Source organism: Prionailurus viverrinus, chromosome C1, assembly GCF_022837055.1.
Source record: "Prionailurus viverrinus isolate Anna chromosome C1, UM_Priviv_1.0, whole genome shotgun sequence".
NCBI lineage: Eukaryota > Metazoa > Chordata > Mammalia > Carnivora > Felidae > Prionailurus > Prionailurus viverrinus.
The window spans coordinates 198,394,903-198,416,502 of NC_062568.1; the positions used below are offsets into that span (position 1 = coordinate 198,394,903).

The 21,600-nt window shown below is 43.0% G+C and overlaps 1 protein-coding gene across 1 annotated transcript in view; it reads right to left on the bottom strand.

Moving 5' to 3' along the window:
• Positions 1-20,984, bottom strand: part of CDC42 (cell division cycle 42) — a 51,242-nt gene extending 30,258 nt beyond the window's left edge. Inside the window, exon 1 of the mRNA XM_047870065.1 lies at positions 20,877-20,984. The gene's annotated coding sequence lies outside the window, so the exon portion shown is untranslated. The remainder of the gene's footprint in view (positions 1-20,876) is intronic.
• Between the last annotated feature and the right edge of the window lie 616 nt (positions 20,985-21,600).

Below are 21,600 nucleotides of genomic sequence, written 5' to 3' on the forward strand. Positions count from 1 at the left end.
GAAGCAACTGTCGGGGAAAAGTGCTAGCAGGCAGGACTCAACGTCAAAGACTGCAAGTCTGTGTGGTTAACAGGTATTTTCAACAGTGCTACAAGTGTGTTGTATCAGCTTCATTTCTGAAAACGACTTCATTCCAAAATGTCTGATCCGATAAGAATGTTAAGTCCTTACTTTTACTATAATGTTGAGTTTTCCTTCCTCAAATTGGCAAAAACAAAGGGATACTAGCCACAGTCATCCTTGTATACTGCACTTGGGACCAAAAAAATACGTTTAAAAATCTCATTAGTAAACAGTTAAATAAGATACGTAATTTTTAAATTTAACACTTCAAATAATTTGGTAAAACTGAAGAGTATGTAATAATGTATGAGTATTATTTAGTTTTGTTTTTTTTTTGAGGGAGAGACACAAAGCAGAGGAGAGGGACCGAGAGAAACAGAATCTTAAGGAGAGGGACAGAGAGAGAGAGAGAGAGAGAGAGAGAGAGAGAGAGAGAATCTTTTTTTTTTTTAAGTTCATTTATTTATTTTTGAGAGAGAGACAGAATGAGTGGGGGAGGGGCAGAGAAAGAGAGAGGGAGAGAGAGAATCCCAAGCAGGCTCCATGCTGTCAGCACGGAGCCCAATGCAGGGCTCGAACTCATAAACCATGAGATCATGACCTGAACCGAAACGAAGAGCCGGGCACTTAACCGACTGAGCCACCCAGGCACCGGGAGAGAGCGAATCTTAAACAGGTTCCACACTCAGTGTGACTCAGGGCTCGATCCCACAGCCCCAAGATCATGACCTGAACCGAAATCAAGAGTCAGCCACTCAACCCAGTGAGCCATCCAGGCACCCCAAGAGTATTCTCTCAATTAGAAGAGAATAGAAATTACAATAAGATTTTCCCTCGAAATATTCAAAACTTGTAAATTTGGCGGGGGGTGCGGGGGACATCCAAAATTTCTTCTCCAGCAAGACAGACAGCATCAGCAGGTAAAACTACAGGGCTTTCTCCAGAGATCTTCTGTTCACAGGGCATTATCTGCTCCACAGTGAGAAAGTCTCTGGTGTGTTCTCTGGAACAGCATCCACTTCACAGTGTAAACAGGCACCAGTAGTATTGTGTTCAACTTGACTCCAAGAGGAAAGGCACAACTTGGCAAAAAAATAATTTTTGGATCTTAAAGTCAGGTGCAATAACACAAACTTTTTTTTTTAATGTTTATTTCTGAGAGAGAGACAGAGAGAGAGAACGAGCAAGGGAGGGGCAGAGAGAGAGAGGGACAGAGGATCCGAAACAGGCTCTGCACTGACAGCAGAGAGCCAGATGCGGGGCTCAAACTTACAAATCGTGAGATCATGACCTGAGCCGAAACTGGACACTTAGCTGAGCCACACTCAGGTGTCCCCAAACTTACCAGAAAGGTGATTTTATATTTCTTCTTCAAATTTTTATTTAAATTCTAGTTAATTAACAAACAATGCACAACACCCAGTACTCATCACAAGTGTCCTCCTTAATCTCCATCACCCATCTAGCCCATCCCCCACCCACGGTCCCTCCATCAACTCTCAGTTTGTCCTCCATCGTTAAGGGTCTCTTACAGTTTGTTTCCCTCTCTCTTGTTCATCCCTCCCATATGTTCATCTGTTTTGTTTTTTAAATTCCACATATGAGTGAAATCATATGGTATCTGTCTTTCTCTGACTTACTTTGCTTAGTTGATAAGTCTTGATCTACTTTTCCACATAAGAAGTGACTTCTCCACTCAGAAAGTAAGGTTCAAGGGGCGCCTGGATGGCTCAGTCGGTTAAGCATCCGACCTCAGCTCAGGTCATGATCTCGCGGTTTGTGAGTTCAAGCCCCACATCAGGCTCTGTGCCAGACAGCTCAGAGCCTGGAGCCTGCTTTGGATTCTGTGTCTCTCTCTCTCTCTCTCTCTCTCTCTCTCTGCGCCCTTCCCCTGCTTGCACTGTCTCTCTCTCTCAAGAATAAATAATTTTTTTTAACTTAGAAATTAAGGTTCAAGACTTGTAAATTTATTCATTCATTCAATAAACCTTTATTAAGCACCTAATATGTGCCAGCATTGTCCTATACAGAGCCATATCCCCCCTGTGCCTGGAACAAAGTTCATGTCCTCTTGGGGCAAAATCCTAAGTGAAGTATCCACACAATAAACAAATAAGTAACACATACACCCCCCCCAAAACACACACACCCTTCCTTTTGTAACATTACTGACACCCTCATATGCAATTTTCCCATTCTAATGTCTTAATTGAGGGAAATATTAATTCTTTTCTCTTAATGAAGAAAAGACAAGGAGATATTAAACACGTTCAAAGTTCCCCTCAGTTTCATGCAAAAGAGATAACTAAGGACACCTAGCTGGCTTAGTATGCAGAACACGACACTCTTGATCTCAAGGTTGTGAGTTTGAGCCCCACACTGGGTATAGAGATTACTTAAAAATAAAAACAAGAAAGAAAAAAGAAAAGCAAAGAAAAGAACAAGAAAGAGAGAGGGGGAGGGAGGACTGATAACTAAAGATAAGGGCATTTTGCTTATCCCCAAGTCTCAAATCTGAATCTGCTACAGCTCTGAGGTCTAGACAACCTGGGGAAAAACAGGACCAAAATTGTTCAACTAGCTTCTATGCATCTTATTCTGCCCTAATTGCCAATTCCTGTTACTATTTAAAGTATCCAATATGGGAGGGGGAGACGCGAGGGCCCGTGGGTGGCTCAGTTGGTTGAGCGTCTGACTCCTGATTTCGACTCAGGTCATGATCCCAGAATCGTGAGATTGAGCCCCGCGTCCAGCTCTGCGCTGAATGTGGAGCCTGCCTGGGATTCTCTCTCTCTCCCTCTGCTCTCCCCCACCTGGCTTGCTCTCCCTCTGTCTAAAAAATAAAAATAAACAAAATAAAATAAAATAAAAATAAACTAAGTATCCAATAAGGTTCGGTACTTATTTCAAAGCCTAAGCCTTTATTCATATCACCTTTCCACCAAAAGCTAGATAGATGTCTGGCCTTACAACTCATCCTATTTCTATCCTAACTTTCCACCCCCGGATTCCTACCGTATCTGAGACACCTTCCCTAACTATTCAAACTATCAAAAACTGCCCCCACTCTCTGAACCTCCATGGCAAAGCCCTTCTTAGTTCTTAGTTCTCTGCTCTAATGACACAGGCTCCTTCTTTCTATTCCTCCAAGATGCCTTGTCCTTCCCGCAGGTCTCTATACTTGCTAGTACTGCCCCTCCTGCTCTTAAAGCTGCTGACTTCTTCAGATCTCAGCTCAAATAATCCTCTGCTCAGAAAACCCTCCCCTGAGCACACTATATCCATAGTAATACCCAGCTTCCAACCTCCTTACTTCTCTCAAGTTACCCTGTTTATTTCCTTTATAGTATGGTCATAAGCTATAATTATCTTGTTTGTTTTAATGCAGTAAAGGAGATCTAAAAAATAAGGAAATCTCTCTAAAGGCAGGGACTCTGCTTGCTGCATTGCCAGAAAACAATTCAACAGTGAGCACACACCAGGCCCTCACTGAACAAATAAATCACACAACTGAGTACTTGATCATGCTGGCTTTTTTCACGCGTGCTTATTCTAATAGATCTTAAGCTCTCTGAAAAACTAGGCTTATACTTCTTTACCTCCTTCCCAAGGTGCCTAATGCAGTATCAAGCATATATGAAGGGCAAGAAAAAAATAAAATTAAAAAAAAAAACTTTTTAAAAGCCTTGCTAACTAAAGTTAATAATATGAAAAAGGCATGGGATTTTTAAAGACAAACAAATATGGGTTCAAATCTTAGCTCCACTTCAATGTGTGTGACCCCAGCAAGTTACTTCACTTCTACACCTTAAGTTTCTCATCTACACAATAACATCTAACTTACAAAATTGCTAGAAAGAGAAATGACATCTAAAAAGCAACTAACCTATCGCCTGACACAGAATAAACACCTAATATGGCATTCTCATCCCCAATTAAAACTTCCAAAAACCAAAATGGCCCTAAGATAAAGATCAGAACTACTACCGTTAAAATGAAAGCATCTAAACACTATAATAAATTCAGAAAAATCTTCACTTCTACCTGACAGACTTATTTGCTAAAGTTAATCCTTTCTAAAATCCCCACACTCTGATCTCAAAGAACAGTTTAAGCTAAATGTCCTATTTGTAGTCAGAGGATTCAGAATATTACAGAAAGAGTTATAATCCACCTCTATTTTAAGAAGAGATAAATTAACATAACTGAAGTATACAATTATTTATCGGGTCTCTAATATGCCCAAGGAAGACAACATAAGCACAGAAGTCAAGCACAGAAGCGTTCTAGTCAAGCAGTCCTATACTGATATCCCCATTCTTGTGCAACTTTGGGTGAGCTAGTCAGCCTCTTTTAGACTTTGTCTCTCCATCAAGAACACAGAAATAGTATTGACGTAGGTTGTAAGAATTAACGGAGTTACTCCTCTGTTCAGCACTTAACACTCAAATATGAGCTCTTTTTAATGGCTGTAAAGTAACCCAGATAATCGATTAATTTAGAATCTGATTATCTAGACAATCTTGTATAGGAGGCTGTGTTTATAACTCCATCAAAGTGCTACGTGAAAGCCAATCATGTTCTCTTCAAAACAAAATCTGGTTTTATGAGGCGCCTGGTCATGATCTCGTGGTTCATGGGTTCAAGTCCCACATTGGGCTCTCTGCTGACAGCTTGGAGCCTGGAGCCAACTTGGGATTGTGTGTCTGGCCCTCTGCCCCTCCTCCACTCATGCACACCAGTGGACGTGCGCTTGTGCGCACTCTCTCTCTCTCAAAAATAAACAAACATTAAAAAATTTTTGTTTTAATCTGGTTTTAGATTAGGACATAATACACAAGGCAAATTTTTGCTTTCAGAACAACAAAACAATAAGAAACAAGGCTTCCATATATACGCCAGCACATATCATAATTTAACATGTACATTCTTTGGCCCAGTAACTCCATTTCTCCAAATATGCCAAGAGGTAAGCAAAGGATATTTACCAGAGACTTGCTTACAGGAGCAAAGACAGGAAACTATCTACACGTGAACTAACAGGGGGCTGTTAAGTGATAACACAAAGGAATATTATGCAACTATTAAAAAGAATGAACTATAGTGCCTGTTATGGACTAAACTGTGCTCCCCCCCCCTCCAAAACTTTGTATGTTTAAGTCGCAATCCCCAGTACATCAAAATATGACTGTACTTGGAATAGGGCCTTTATAGAATGAAGGTAAAATGAAATCATATTGGTGGACCCTAATCCAACATGACTGGTGTCTTTATAAGGAGATAAGTACACAAAGAGGGAAGGCCAAGTGACGACAGTAAAAATCAGCCACCTATAAACCAAGAAAGAAGCCCTCAGAAGAAACTAGCTCTGCCAACACCTTGATCTGAGGCTTCTAGTCTCCAGAACTGTCAGGAGATAAATTCTACTACTTAAATCACCTATTCTAGTCTTTGTTATGGCAGCCCTGGCAAACTAATACAGGGGAACATGGAAAACCTCCAAAACGTATTAAGTTTCTAAAACACAAAGTACAGGGCGCCTGGGTGGCTCAGTCGGTTAAGCGTCCGACTTCAGCTCAGGTCATGATCTCACGGTCCGTGAGTTCGAGCCCCGCGTCAGGCTCTGTGCTGACTGCTCAGAGCCTGGAGCCTATTTCAGATTCTGTGTCTCCCTCTCTCTCTGACCCTCCGCCATTCATGCTCTGTCTCTGTCTCAAAAATAAATCAACGTTTAAAAAAAATTAAAACACAAAGTACAGAACAATGCGTATAAGGTGCCAACTCATGTCTTGAGATTTTTTTTGTTTTTTTTTTTTTTCAACGTTTATTTATTTTTGGGACAGAGAGAGACAGAGCATGAACGGGGAAGGGGCAGAGAGAGAGGGAGACACAGAATCGGAAACAGGCTCCAGGCTCTGAGCCACCAGCCCAGAGCCCGACGCGGGGCTCGAACTCACGGACCGCGAGATCGTGACCTGGCTGAAGTCGGACGCTTAACTGACTGCGCCACCCAGGCGCCCCATCATGTCTGAGTTTTTTTAATGGAGAGGAGATACATATATACTTACAGGTGCAAAGACACATAAGACTATCTGCAAAGGCACATGCAGGTGCAGAGACTATAATGATACATATGCTAGGTAACAGTGGTGGCTTCTGGGAAAGGGACAAGGGTAGCTGGAAGAGGCAGACTCATTTTTCCTCCTGTTCTCTTTTATACTGAAGTTTTCAGGTGCACGTATTATTTCTTTGGTTTTAAAAACAAAACCAGCTACTAAAAATCAAAAGATCTCCAAGACATACTCAGTAATTAAGAAAAACACCATTCGAAAAAAGGAAAAGAAAAACACCATCAGCAAACCTGGTCTAAGCAGTGAGCCCTGATAAACCAAACCCACCCAAATCCTCCATCTATTTCATGAGCGTAGGCAGTTTTTTTAAATGCCCTACACACGTATTTTAAGAGCCATACACATCATGTGTCTCAATAATTCCACTTCATGCCCTTAGTACTACAATGCCAAGCACTCAATTTGCCAACGTACTTCAACAATTAAAACATTTGTGTCCCCATTTAAGAAAAATAATTCCAGTTCCGGGACACCAAGGTGGCTCAATCAGTTAAGCGTTTGACTCTTGGTTTCAGCTCAGGTCATGATCTTAAGGTTTCGTGGGTTCGAGCCCCATGTTGGGCTCTGTGCTGGCAGCATGGAACCTGCTTGGTGTTCTCTCTCTCCCTCGCTCTGTGCCCCTCCCCTACTCGGGCTGTCTCTCTCAAAATAAACTTTTAAAATAAATATAGTTCCACTTCAGATAATCTATCCAAAATGAAGAAACTACTTTAACAAGAAACAATGGAATGCCAGAACATTAAAATAGCTAATGCAAGAGAAAAATGTTAAGTACCAATACAGCACAGGATGAAATGCTATACATATTAAAAATAGTTGTGAGGGGCGCCTGGGTGGCGCAGTCGGTTAAGCGTCCGACTTCAGCCAGGTCACGATCTCGCGGTCCGGGAGTTCGAGCCCCGCGTCGGGCTCTGGGCTGATGGCTCGGAGCCTGGAGCCTGTTTCCGATTCTGTGTCTCCCTCTCTCTCTGCCCCTCCCCCGTTCATGCTCTGTCTCTCTCTGTCCCAAAATAAATAAAAAACGTTGAAAAAAAAAATTAAAAATAAAAAAATAGTTGTGAAAAGTACCGACATAGTAACACAATACCATTAAAAACATATATTACCACTAACTGTTAAAACATTGTGCTCTAGTGTGGGTAAAACAAAAACAAAAAATGCAAAAAGAGTTAAATAGTAACTGTGTTGGCATATGTGTGGGGGGTCAGTTCAAGAACAGGACCCAAGCACCAAGCACGTAACAGATCTTATCCAATCTTCCCTGCATAAGGACTCAAGTAGGGACCCAGAGCATGTTACAATAGCCTTCTGTTCTTCTAAGAAACGACTGTTAATTATAAAAGTCAGCAATATATTTAAGTGCCTGTTATAGCACTACACTGGGTAAAAAAGAAACCCTGCCTTTAAATGCCTTCAAAACATTTCAGTAATTTACTGAATGCCTACTCTGTGCCAAACATTACGCTAAATAGCTTTACATACATCATATATCACATTATATATTTTACTGGTTATAAGCAGAACAGGGGAAACACAATGGCAATCGTCTGGCTGCTACAAAATTACACTACAAACTGCAAGTGCCATATATTTTTTAAAAAGTAGTAAATATGGCACAGTGATCTAAAACAACGGGAGAACAAATCTCTAGTTAAACAGAATCATCAACAGAAAGAGAAGTAGTGTCAACCTGCAAAGTGGAAGAAACAAACAAAAAAACTGGATAAGTCCAAGTCATACAAATTCTGAAAGCTAAGCAGGCGTTTTCATTTAACCTGGGTGGGAAACGGGAGGCTACCATTTCTTACTCACGAAGAACAGGCTTGTTGTGTGCTATTAATCTTGTACCTATATTGCAAGGCGAATTGCCAAAGGTAACCAGATAAAGTAAACCAACTCAGCTAAGAAACTACTTTAGTAATGCAAGACTTAAATGAAGGATGTGCACCAGGGTAGTAGAATGGAAATGAATAAGAAATAGTTGATGGGTTTGGGGGTGGAGGATGGGTTTAAGAAGATGGTAAATTATGATGAAGTTCTTCAGTTTGGGAAATTAGAGGACTGGTTTGTACCACGAATGGAGAAATTAGAAGAAATCTTAAGGTCAGGCTATATGTTCTTAAAGCTCTAAGAAAATATGCAAAAGAATAGCCTTTTCAGAATCAGTACACAGTAATTTGGTCCTAAATCCCTCAAGGATGAAATCATGTGCCAGCCTGTATCAGAAAGCCCACATACAAGCATACATTTTCAGCAAAAAATAAGTCACTACATTACCAAGGCAACAACATACACTGTAAATGAATGACAAACTGAGAATCTTTCTTTTCAAAAATACCAAGGGGCGCCTGGGTCGTTCAGTCAGTTAAGCGTCTAACTCTTAATTTTCGTCTCAGGTCATGATCTCACAGTTCCATGAGTTCAAGCCCCATTATCGGACTCCATACTGACAGCACAGAGCCTGCTTAGCACTGTCTTTCCCCCTCTCTCTCTGCACCCACCCTCCCACCACTGGTGAGCACATACTCTCTCTCAAAATAAATAAACTTTAAAAATAAATAAAATAGGGGCACTTGGGTGGCTCAGTTGGTTAAGTGTCCAACTTTGTTCGGCTCAGGTAATGATCTCAACAGTTCATGAATTCAAGCCCCAAATCGGGCTCTCTGCTGTCAGCGTGGAGCCTGCTTGGGATCCTCTGCCCCCTCTCTCTCTGCCCCTCCCCTACTCCTTCTCTCTCTCAAAATAAATAATCTTAAAAATAAAAATAAATACATAATAAATAAATAAAATGATATAAAAAAAATACCAAGCGAGATGCCAATTTCCTGTGTTACATCTGATGAGGCAGAGAGGTACGTTCATTTAAATTCTCATAAATCTGCCTTATAAACCACAAGCTGTATTTTATTTATTTTTGAAAGAGAACAGGTAAGCACAGGAGGGGCGGGGAGAGACAGAGGCAGAGAGAGAGAGAGAGAGAGAGAGAGAGAGAGAGAGAGAGAGAGAGAGAGAATGAATCCCAAGCAGGCTCTGAGCTGTCAATATGGAGCCCGACACAAGGCTCGATCTCACGAAAGGCGAGATCATGACCTGAGCCGAAATCAAGAGTCAGATGCTTAACCAAATGAACTACCCAGGCGCCCAGAGAACAAGATTAGCAAGACTCTGAATCCAATTTTGATGGAGAATTTATTGTTAACGGGGTGAACTACAAAAGCATTCAACCATCTACTTCAAGGCATAGTTTGACAAAGAATAATAAGATGCTGTAACATCTGCACCAAAGTCCACGTTGATGTAGCATAGCTGGCGTGACTGCACATGTTTCAGTCTGGTTATACTGCAGATGAACACTGTAGTTTTATCAGTAAAAGATCAAGAGAAATGACAACAAAGATAGAGCTGCAAACACTCTGAAAAATAACCAAGATATGTTAGCAACAAATCTGCCTTTTCAAGCACACTTTGAAAGCAACACCATCAAAGCTCAAACTTCTTCCTTGACCATCAATTGTTTCTATGGTTAATTACACACATACACAATATTTTGGGAAACTAAGCTACTAAAATGCTCCTCCAAATGCATTACAAAATACACTTGTTTAACTAAAGATTTCATATAAACTTTAGCATAACAGTACTTGTTGCGATTAAAAGTGATTACAGTTGTCCCCTCTATCTAGAATGCTCTTGCCTGGATGGCTCATTCAGTTACATCCCTACAGGTCTTTGCTCAAATGTCATTCTGGAGTGAGAACTCCTCAATCTTATTTTAAACTGCAACCCCCTTGGCTCAGTCGGTTGAGCAACCAACTTCAGCTCAGGTCATGATCTCATGGTTTGTGAGTTCGAGCTGCGCGTCAGGCTCTGTGCTGACAGCTCGGAGCCTGGAGCCTGCTTCAGATGCTGTGTCTCCTTCTCTCTCTGCCCATCCCCCACTTGTGCTCTGTCTCTGTCTCTCAAAAATAAATAAATGTAAAAAAAAAATTTTTTAATTGCAACCCGAGTTCAACCCAACCCTGAACCACTCCACTGTACCCCACCCCTCTGCCCTCCCCTAATCTTCCTCCCCTGCTTCATTTTTCTCCAAACACTAATCTCCAACTCGCACACTATTATGTAAACCATGAGAGCAGAGATTTGTTGGGGCCTATTTTACTCACTGCTATATCCCCAGCCCCTTGAACTGTTACTGACACAGAGCAGGCACTAAAAGGGTTGCTGAATTCATAAATTAATAAAATAGTATGGGTGAGAGATGCAGCAAGTCAAAAAAAGTGTTCTTTGCATTCAGAATATCCCCTTTAATGGATCCTCTAGGCTCCTAAACCTTCTTCTGTTACTATCTGGATAAAGAACAAAAATCAATTTAATTGCTACCCTTCTGAGAGGGGAAAATCATATTCCTAAAGCATAAGTCAAGTCCACAACTTGAACTAGCTGAAGAAGTTAATACTGAGTGTTTGAAGCCACCCAGTATTACTTCTAGGCAATACTCTGTCTTCTGTTCTGGGAATGCCCAATTCTACCAACTTTTTTTTTAAGTTGGCTCCACACGAGCACAGAGCCCACTGCAGGGCTTGAAACTCACAACCCTGAGATCAAGACCTGAGCTAAGATCAAGAGCTAGACACTTAACCAACTGAGACACCCAGACACCCCTCTACCAACTTTTAAACTGGCAGGAAAATTTAAAAAAAAAAAATTAAAAAAAAAAATGGGGCGCCTGGGTGGCTCAGTCGGTTAAGTGGCCAACTTCGGCTTGGGTCATGATCTTGCAGTCCGTAAGTTCGAGCCCCGCGTCAGGCTCTGTGCTGACAGCTCAGAGCCTGGAGCCTGTTTCAGATTCTGTGTCTCCCTCTCTCTGACCCTCCCCCGTTCATGCTCTGTTTCTCTCTGTCTCAAAAATAAATAAAACGTTAAAAAAATTTTTTTTTAAATAAACTGGCAGAAAAAAACTAAAAAAGCAGCATCTCTAAGAATTATACATTATCACTTTGTGTTTGCAAGTATACCACAGTGAAATAGTTAATGCACATCTTACACTCAGTAGTTTTAAAAAATGAAAATATGTCTCTAGTTTTGGAACAATCCACTTAAATTTGAATTAACTGAAGTAGTGTATAATGAACTTAAGGAATCACAAAACTGAATGAATCACCAAATCCCAAAAAAATTATCTCTAGAATTTAGGTCTTCAGTAATCTTTATCAGTGATTAGTTCTAGGAGCACCTGGGTGGCTCAGTTGGTTAAATCTCCAACTTCAGCTCAGGTCATGATCTCGAGGTTCCTGAGTTCAAGCCCATGTCAGGCTTTGTGCTGACAGCTCAGAGCCTGGAGCCTGCTTCGGATTCTGTGTCTCCCTCTCTCTCTGCCCCTCCCTCCCTCCCTCCCTCCCTCTCTCTCTCTCTCAAAAATAAACATTAAAAAATAATAAGAAAATAACATAAAATTCCATTGACTGGTTCTATTTTAAAAGTTGCTTCTATGGGGATGCCTGGGTGGCTCAGTCAGTTAAGCGTCCAGCTCTTAGTTTCAGCTCAGATCATGATCTCATGGCTCCCGAGACTAAGCCCTGCATCAGGCTCTGTGCTGACAGCTAGGAACCTGCTTGGGATTCTCTCTCCCTCTCTCTCTCTACCCCTATCCCACTGGCATGCACTCTCTCTTAAAAATAAACATTTAAAAGCTACCTCTATAGGGGCACGTGGGTGGCTCAGTCAGTTGAGCGTCAGACTCTTGATTTCAGCTCACGTCATGAGCTCACAATTTTGTGGGTTCAAGCCCCACATCAGGCTCTGTGCCAACAGTGCAGAGCCTGCTTGAGATATTCTCTCTCTCTCTCTCTCTCTCTCTCTCTCTCTCTCTCTCAGACACACACACACACATACACACACACCCTTTCTACTCCTCCCCCACTCATGCTGTCTCTCTCTCTCAAAATAAATAAACTATAAAATTTTTTTTTCAACGTTTATTTATTTTTGGGACAGAGAGAGACAGAGCATGAACGGGGGAGGGGCAGAGAGAGAGGGAGACACAGAATCGGAAACAGGCTCCAGGCTCCGAGCCGTCAGCCCAGAGCCCGACGCGGGGCTCGAACTCACGGACCGCGAGATCGTGACCTGGCTGAAGTCGGACGCTCAACCGACTGCGCCACCCAGGCGCCCCAAAATAAATAAACTTTATATAAATAAATGAATGAATGAATGAATGATAGGATCTGAGGTGGGAGGGTTTCTTGGGGGCAGAGATCGGCAGTATATGTGACAAGGATGGGAAAGCAAAAGAAATGTCAAATGGTAAAATACAAAGAATGTACAGATTACTGTACAAGCTCCTAAAATCTTAACTTCTCATATATGTGAAAAATTATTTTTTAAAAACTTCATAGAAATTCTTTGGATCACTGGAGCGCCTGGATGGGTCAGTCGGTTAAGCATCTGATTTCAGCTCGGGTCATGATCTCACCGTTCGTGAGTTTGAGCCCCGCATCAGGCTCTGTGCTGACAGCTCAGAGCCTGGAGCCTGCTTCGGATTCTGTGTCTTCCTCTCTCTCTCTGCCCCTCCCCTGCTCATCTCTGTCTCTCTCTGTCTCTCAATAATAAATAAACGTTAAAAAAAAATTTTTTTTTTAGTATTTAAAAATTAAAAAAATTCTTTGGATCACAAATAAAACAGTTAATGAATTCTGGGACTTTCAGAACATTAAAATGCTGGCTTTGAAATTACTGCAAGTTTTTCAGAATACTGGAAAACAATACAATACTCAAACTAGGAGGAAGTGACCCTGTTTCAGAAGTTTCCCTTGTAGCCATTGGACAATCACTTCCCTGGTCCCTAATATTGGTCTGTGTCTCCGTTCCAAAACCTTGTCCCAACATTAAGTTGAGATGGAATTACTTGTCCACAGAGTCCCCAAAGCTGTGCTGTATATATAACATGCTCAGTTCAATCCCATCCGCAATTTCTAAGCAGCACCTCTTGAGTGGGGCTTAATACATCCTGAGTGGGGCAAGAACATCACCCCTGGCCTCTGTTGAAGTCGTCACCGTTCACCTGCCCCAGGAACTTAAGAAATGTGTTCTCATTTTTCTATCCATAGCAAGCACTGTTTGGCCACACCAACAGTCCTTGAATCTAATAGAGAACAATAAGCCACCGGACACCACATCTCCCAGTTCATTTTCTCAAAACTTTAAAGGATGTTCCATGGGAGGAGGAGGGGAATAAAAAGGCTCCATCAAACATGTTCAAGAAACACTGAATTAAACAGACTCCCAACTAACTTCTCTGAACCTTTAATAAACTTATATACATTATGAATTTCCAAGATGGGGATATAATAACTAGGGTTTCCAACTTGACGCCACCCCCACTGGAGACATCTCTCAGGTATTCTGAAGCACACTAGAAAACAACACAAACGCTCAGAATGATCTAACATTCCCTTTGGGCCTGTGGTGAGCACAGCAAATAAATACTATGACCTAAAATAATTCAAACATTTCCATAGCTTTCATTTTGTACTATTTTGTACAAATGTATTTCATTTTGTACTATTTATACTGTCTGGACACTTTCTGAAACGAATAAGAGTATTAGATATTGATTTAAACCCCAGACTCTAATAGTCACAGGAATTCACTTTTTCCTAGTTATCTGATAAACGAAAATTTACATCCTAAAATCTAACAGTTTATTTAAAACATGTTAATCTTAAACTCCACAATAAAAATATGGCTTTCTGGGAAATTAATTAGTGATATATAAATGGTTTAATTCCACTTCAGAAAATTCTAAAATCAAGCTTTCAAATAACAGAGCTAGTGAAATAAATACCAGCTGCTACAGTGAAGCTGTATAATGAAAATTCCTGAAATCACGAGTAACAACAATTGCTTATTAAGAAACTTTACTGAACTACTTCCCATTCCTCATCTGCTTTTAAACAAATTTTAAAAGAAAGCCAAAATTACAAATATACTTTTTTTTTTTATTTTTTTAACGTTTATTCAGTTTTGAGAGACGAGAGCAAGCAGCGGTGGGGCAGAGAGAGAGGGAGACACAGAATCCAACGCGGGCTCCAGGCTCTGAGCCGTCAGCAAAGAGCCCAACGCGGGGCTCGAACCCATGAACCGTAAGACCAAGACCTGAGCCGAAGTCAGACGCCCAACGGACTGAGCCACCGCGGCGCCCCAAAATTGCAAATATCCTTAAACTGCCTATCAACAAAACAAATGGATTGTAGCCGAGATCTTGCTTATGCTTTCTTCCACAGCCTATCTTCTTCTACTCCTTAACGCAAATTAACACAGCATTCTTGCATTCTACCTCCATCTCTCCCCCTGGTTTCGTCTGCTCTTCATTTGGTCTGTTCTCAAGCTCTTCAGTTTCCACAAGGAACAGCCAACAGTGATAACGTATTTAGCTGAAAAGGTCGGCTGTGGCTTAAAATCCAACACTAGATGGTTTCACACTGCCACGTGAAACAGAATGGACACAGGTATGCCTGACACTGCTCCCCCAGCTCCCTAGGGTCTGCAACAGATCTAGCCAGTCGAGAGCAGCCTCATCCATTCAATTCAGTGTGGCACACAAATACTTCTTTCTGTCTGCCTTGATTCGAAAAGAATTAGGAAACACTACAGTAAAGCATACACTACACAAGGATACTGCTGGTGAATTTCTCCTACAGCATATAGTTTAAGAAAAGTTATTAGAGAAAAATTCCATCTAGTCCTTTAAAAAAAGCACTAATTTTTTCCAGGATGGCAACTAAATAAGACCACATTTTAGTTATAAACGTTTTCCCTTGAGATTAAAGATACGGTTTATTTTAGTAAAGAAAATATTTCTTACATTTGACCAGCTAAATGCCAACTTTGTATTTCACCTGTTTTCATAACCAACAATTATATGAATTATCCTGATCATATGCTCTTCATTACAATGTTTTCAATAAAACCTCATTTCTTGAGTTCAAAAGTGTAATTGATAAACCAAACTAGAATTTAAGATTTAGTTATTTCCAAGTGGACAATGGCACTTAAAAACTTTAAACTGTTGATAGTGAGCACAGAAACAAGGTGATTCTACACAACAGGCAAGAAACTATAATTTCTTTAAAAGCCAAACAGCTTTCACTCACTCTCAAGATTATGATCCTTGCAATAAATTCTGGTACACTGCCTAAGAGAAACCTGTTCAGGAGCCCCTGGGTGGTTCAGTCGCTTAGGCATCCAACTCTTGATCTCAGTTCAGGTCACGGTTGTGGGATTGAGCCCCTAGTTGGGCTCCAGGCTCTGCTTGGGATTTTCTCTCCCTCTCTCTCTGCCCCGCCCTTGCTGGCACTCGTTCTCACTTTCTCTCTCTCAAAATAAATACATAAACTTTAAAAATAAATAAAAGAAACCAGGGGCCTCTGGGTGGTTCAGTCAGTTAAGCATCTGACTCTTGGTTTCAGCTCAGGTCATGCTCTCAAGGGTTTCATGAGCTCAAGCCCCACATCGGGTTCTGTGCTGGCAGTGCAGAGCCTGCTTGGGATTTTCTCCCTCCCTCTCTCACTGCCCCTCCCCCACTCATTCTCTCTCAAAATAAATAAATAAACTTAAAAAGATTTCGAAAAAATAATAAAAGCAACCAATTTATACTTAAGTAGGGGGAAAACAGAAATAAAGCACGCTACACTGTTTCTGAAATCCCTTAAGATATCACTCGAGCAGTCCTAAAGAGGATGCTCCAAACTTTAATGTGCATAAAAATCACGTGGGTATCTTGCTAAAATGCAGATTCTGATTCAGTAGGGCTGGGATGGAGCTCCAGGTTGATCTTACGCTGCTGGTCTATAGTCCACACACTGTATTTAACTTTACACCCTTGTTTACATCACACTGATTAAGACAGTGGACAAAAACTTAAAACAGTCAACAACCTCCATTTAATAATTTTTATGGTTTTGGGGGCACCTGTGTGGCTCAGTCCGTTGAGCAACCAACTCTTGATTTCGGCTCAGGTCATGATCTCACAGTTCATGAGATAGAGCCCAGAATCGGCTGTGAGCACAAGAGCCTGCTTGGGGTTCTTCTCTCTGCCCCTTCCCTGCTCGTCGTGCACACCGGTGCACTTCCTCTCGCTCTCTCTCTTTCTCTCAAAATAAACACTTAAAAATGGTAATAATAATAATTTGTATGGTTTCATGAGATTAATCTGGGGGAGGGAGGGCTATTAAAATATTGATTTGGGGGAAAACTCAGCTTCTCAAACACGGAGCCTAAGAGACCTTGTAATAATAACAAGAACAAACACCTATAGAACACTCAGTATGTGCCACGGAATTGTCTTAGGTACTTCACACAGATTAACTGATTTGATTCTGGTAACAACTCTGTGAGGTAGAGATTATTACTGGACCTATTCTACAGAAGGTAAACCTGAGTCACCAAGACATTAGGTTGCACATAGATAATAACCCAGGATTAATTAATAACCCTGGATTTGAACCCAGGCAGTCTAGTTCCAGAGTCTAGACCTTTAATTATAACACTAGCAGTCTAGCTGAAGACACAGCAGCAGAATTAAGATGGCAAATCAAAATGGCTTACTTTTGAAAAAAACAACGCAAGTGTTAAAGAACAGAGGAAGCAACAGAGGTGACAGCCAATTATTAGTGGATCCCAGGACTTAATACAGTTTTTTCCTATATTAGAAAATGTTCTGGGCTTCATAACAGCTAAACATCTGAGAATATTTCTCTAAAATATTTTTTTAGAAGAAAACATCTGGTTTCATGGGGCACCTGACTGGCTCAGTCGGAGGAGTGTGCAACTCTTCATTTGGGGTTGTGAGTTCGAGCCCCGACGCTGTGTACAGAGATTACTTAAAAAGAAACCCTTTAAAAAAAAGTTTTAAATAAAAAAAATAAACAAGTCAACAACAACAACAACAAAAACCACCTGGTTTCACTTCACACAACAAGCATTTTGAGACCAATGTTCCAGGGGCAACTAGTGAAGAAGGGTTTTGATATCCAGGACTTATAATAGCACCAGCAGCCGACAGAGCTGAAATAACAAGTGATGAAAATTGCTTTAGCAAAAATATTTTGGACTGAAAGGATGAGTAACTAAAAGTAGAAACTGGTAAGGGACAAAGCACAACATGACCAGGAATCTGATACCGTTGAGCAGAGTGGAAAAAGTGGCAAAAATAAGCTGCTATGCAAACAAAAGAAACAGAGAAAAGAAGCGAACATTAAAGTCTAAATAATTTTTAGAAAAGTAAGAACTGGTCATTAGAAAAAAACTTTCTAAGCAATGGTGAACAGTCCACACAGTAGAGCTGCAGAAGATACTGGACTAAACAGATGGATAAGATCAAGCCAGAGCAGATCAGTAATCATCACTTCAATGGGCCCGAACACGGATATGGCTGACCAAGCACAAGTCTCAGGAAACACAGTAAACAAGTCTATGGAAAATGCAGAAAATGAAAATGTTAACCCTCAGACATCTTAAATTCACTTGTTTGACAAACATTTCTTGAGATCTGGTATATGTCTGGCACTATTCTAGGTGCTAAGGATATAGGGGTGACCATGCCAGGTCAAATCCTGCCCTCATGTCACTTACATTCTACTGGGGACACCAAAAGATTTGAAAGAGAGCACTGAATAAGGTATTATCATAAAAGCCTAGAGTGAAGCCTTTTAATATAGGAGGATATGTGAAAACTATTTATGGGACATAAGTTAACAAAATAGTAATCCCTCCTGCCCCCACAGAGGAAGCCCTTATAGACCTCTCAAAAAGACCCTAAGAACACTAAATAAATGCATCTAAAATGTATCTACAAATAAAAGTGCAATCTGACTTTTACTTCCAAGAACACCTATAAATACCACTCCCAGACAGGCACAGTAAGTTGCACTTCAAAGTTTTCCAAATGTGACAGCTTTTGGATCAAAACATTTTATTGGTGTAACCATCTTAAAAATAACTAGAAGTACTTTTCTAATAGACCATAAAGTTCTAAACGGAAAAGTATCTGAAGAAAACAAATCTTGAAATTGCCAAAAAATAAATAAATAAATAAAGATTTGGTCTTGGTGGGCTTTAAGAATTTCACTGAAGTTTAAGCCCCCTGACTACCCTAGCTATAACAATGGCCTTAGGTACCCAAAAAGTTAGATTTAACGGAGTATAGGTTTTTTTGTTTTAATTTTTTTTTTAAACATCTTTATTTATTTTTGAGTGACAGAAACGGAGCACAAGCGGGCGAGGGGCAGAGAGCAAGAGGGAGACCCAGAATCCGAAGCAGGCTCCAGGCTCTGGGCTGTCAGCAAAGCAGGACACGGGCTCAAACCCACAAACGGTGAGATCATAACCTGAGCTGAAATCGGACGCTTAACCGACTGAGCCACCAAGGCGCCCCAACTATAGGTTTTGATTAGTATATAAAAACATCTCAAGAGGACGTGATACCTAATTTCTTGAAGAAATTACTGGAAAACAGCTCATTTTTAATACTCAGTTAACTATCCATCTCTCATCTCTGTCTAAAAACTGTAAAATCAGGGGCACCTGGGTGGCTCAGTCGGTTGAGCGTCCGACTTCGGCTCAGGTCGTGATCTCACGATTTGTGAGTTCGAGCCCCGCGTCGGGCTCTGTGCTGACAGGTCCGAGCCTGGAGCCTGCTTCGGATTCTGTGCCTCCCTCTCTCTCTGCCCTCCCCCTGCTCACGCTCTCTTTCTCTCTCTCTCAAAAATAAGTAAACATTAAAAAAAATTTTTTAACTGTAAATTCAAACTATTTTCCTATATTTAAAAAAAAATGCAAATTGATGTATGTTTAAACTTCTTAAATGTAGAATTCTCAAGAAATAAGGCAGCAGAAGGTGTTTTTAAAACAAGATACCACATGACAAAGTGTTTCAGAAGATCCAAGTTCAGTACCTATTCAATCCTCTCCGACACCTACACACCACAAAAAGTTGATTTAAACCTACCACTTCTTTTAAGTGTTTCTTAACAAGCAATGTTCTCTCTACACACAAGAAACAATAGGAAAGTACTTGTTCCAACAAGAACTACCCTTATAACAATGCATTACACAATGGGATCTCATTTGCTTTACAATGCTAACATTTTTCTGTGCTGTATCTCTGTAGTCAATGAAAGACGTACAGTTGGGGATGTACCTAATATTCTGGGGAACAAATACTGCGATCCCAAAAGTCTGAACATGGTACTTCAGCGTTTTTTGGCTAAAACCCCAAAGTTCGTTTTTAACTACAAAATGAAATTGTCTAGCAAGCAAAGGTAAGGCGTAAAATGAACTGATTCGCTTTCGGCCACAAAAAAAGCGCACGTGAGCCGGCTTAGGTCTGTACTGTGCATCAGTTAAGTCAGGTGGGAGAAGTTAAACAGCCTGGAAGTCATTTTGGACCAGAGAAAAGTTCCCACAAATCCCTTCATTCGACTATAAAAGGATCTTCAAAGTTACTGCCTACACAAGTGGCTGTCGGTATTGTCTTTCGCTTTACTCTCTGGCACAAGCTCATCTTGAGGTTTCAAACCTCCCCGGCTTTTAGAGGCCTTTGAGCCGGCCGAAAGATTTCACAGCCCCATCTATGAACATGATGCGTCGGGAAGCTGGCGGGATATGCCACTGAGTGCCCCAAACGAGGCTGCAAAAACGCTGTCTTCATTCGGTGAGTCCCTGACTTGTAGGAGTTAAAACTCTCACCCCTTATATTGCGATGACGTAATCCTCCACACTGCATTTCTCTTAGACTTAAAGGGGAGGAAAAAACAAACGAACAAAGAAAATTTCACCCTAATAAGAGGAATTAAGCAAGCGGCAGAACGACAGTTTCGAGAGGTGGTTAGGTAACTCCCTGAAAGGGAAGCTTCAGCTGAATAAGCAGGGAGAGTTGGAGAAGCAAACGGAAATGGTGCTAGGAACTCAACCCAAGGCCGGAATAAAGGAACCTGGGGAAACAGCTCCCAGGCCCGCCCCGCCGGACGGGGAGTCGGGCCGCGGGGCTGCGGAGGAAAGGGCGTCGCAGGCACAGCCCGGGGCGGTCCGCGGGCCGCCCCCTCCCCGGCCGCCACTTCCCCGCCGCGCTCGCGATTCCGCTCCCCTCCCCCCGCCCGCCGCAAAATGTCCGCGGCGGCGCCCGGCGAAGCAGGAAGTCCAAGCCCGGGCGCAGGGAGCACACCCGGCCCGAGAGCCCGAGCCACCGGCGGCCGCGAGCTGCTACGCGGTCCCGGCCGGCCGGCCGCCCACCCGCCCTCGGGGCCGGCGGAGCCGGACCGGGGGGGAGGGGAGGCCGGGATGGGTGTGACCCCTTCCTTCCGCCGCTGCCCGGTGACAGCCCGGCCCCGCCCGCGCCATCAGGCCAGCACCCCGCGCCCGGACCGCGCACCTCTCGCGGCCGGGCTCCCCCGCCTGCCCCGCCGCCACCCTCTACCCTCTGCTCCCGGAGAGAACCCGGACCCGCGCTCGCCCGGACGGCGCCGCGCGAGCCGAGCACCCCTTTCCCGCGCCCCGCGCTCCCAGGGTTCCTGGGATCCCAGAATGCGGGGTACCCCCGCGGACGGGGAGAAGCCGGGGGACGCGCGGCGGGGACGGGACAGTGGGGGAGCCGCTCCCGCGGGGAGCCTCGGGCCCCGCACTCACCTCAGCTCCTCCGCCGGGGCGTTGGCAGCACTGCGCGGGGTCTCCTCGACTGCCGGACAGGGGCACGCGCCTGACGTCAACACGCAGGCGGCGCAGGGTTGGGTGCCCGCGGAAGTGGGAGGGACCCGCAGGCGAGCCCTGGCCGCGCGGTTGGAGGCGGGGCCTGCATTCATCGGCCGCCCCGGCTCGGGCCGATCGCCGCGCACGCGCGGGCCAGCGCGGCTGGCTCGCTGCTGCTTCCCTGCTAAGCTTTGCCCCTCTTTCTCCGATGGTCGTGTATGTAATGGTACTATAAACAGTCGTTTGCAAAGCGCTGCCACTGACCGTGCTTTTGATCTTTTCAACCTTCTGAAGCAAAGTATTTTTCCTATGTTGCAAAAAAGACGGAGGCTATGGCTCGCCTGAGGGGCTGTGTCTTGCCTGGGTGGTCTCCTGCCCACCTCCCTCCCAGGCCTGCATCAGGTCCTCCATGGCGCGCCCGCGCTTTCCATCTGACTATACCACACTGCCCTCGTTCCAGCCACATCTGCAGTCTTTTGCCTTCGGGACTTCCTCCCTGACGCAAGGCCTCGAACTCCCTGTTTCCCGTGGTTGCCTCCTCTTCACCAGCCTTTGGTTGGTTGCCTCTCGGCCCTCGAAAGTCACTGCCTTCCTGATCACCCCACCTGTTTGTCATCTGTCTTCCCTGCTAGTGTGCAAGCTGCAGGAGAATAGGAACTCTGTG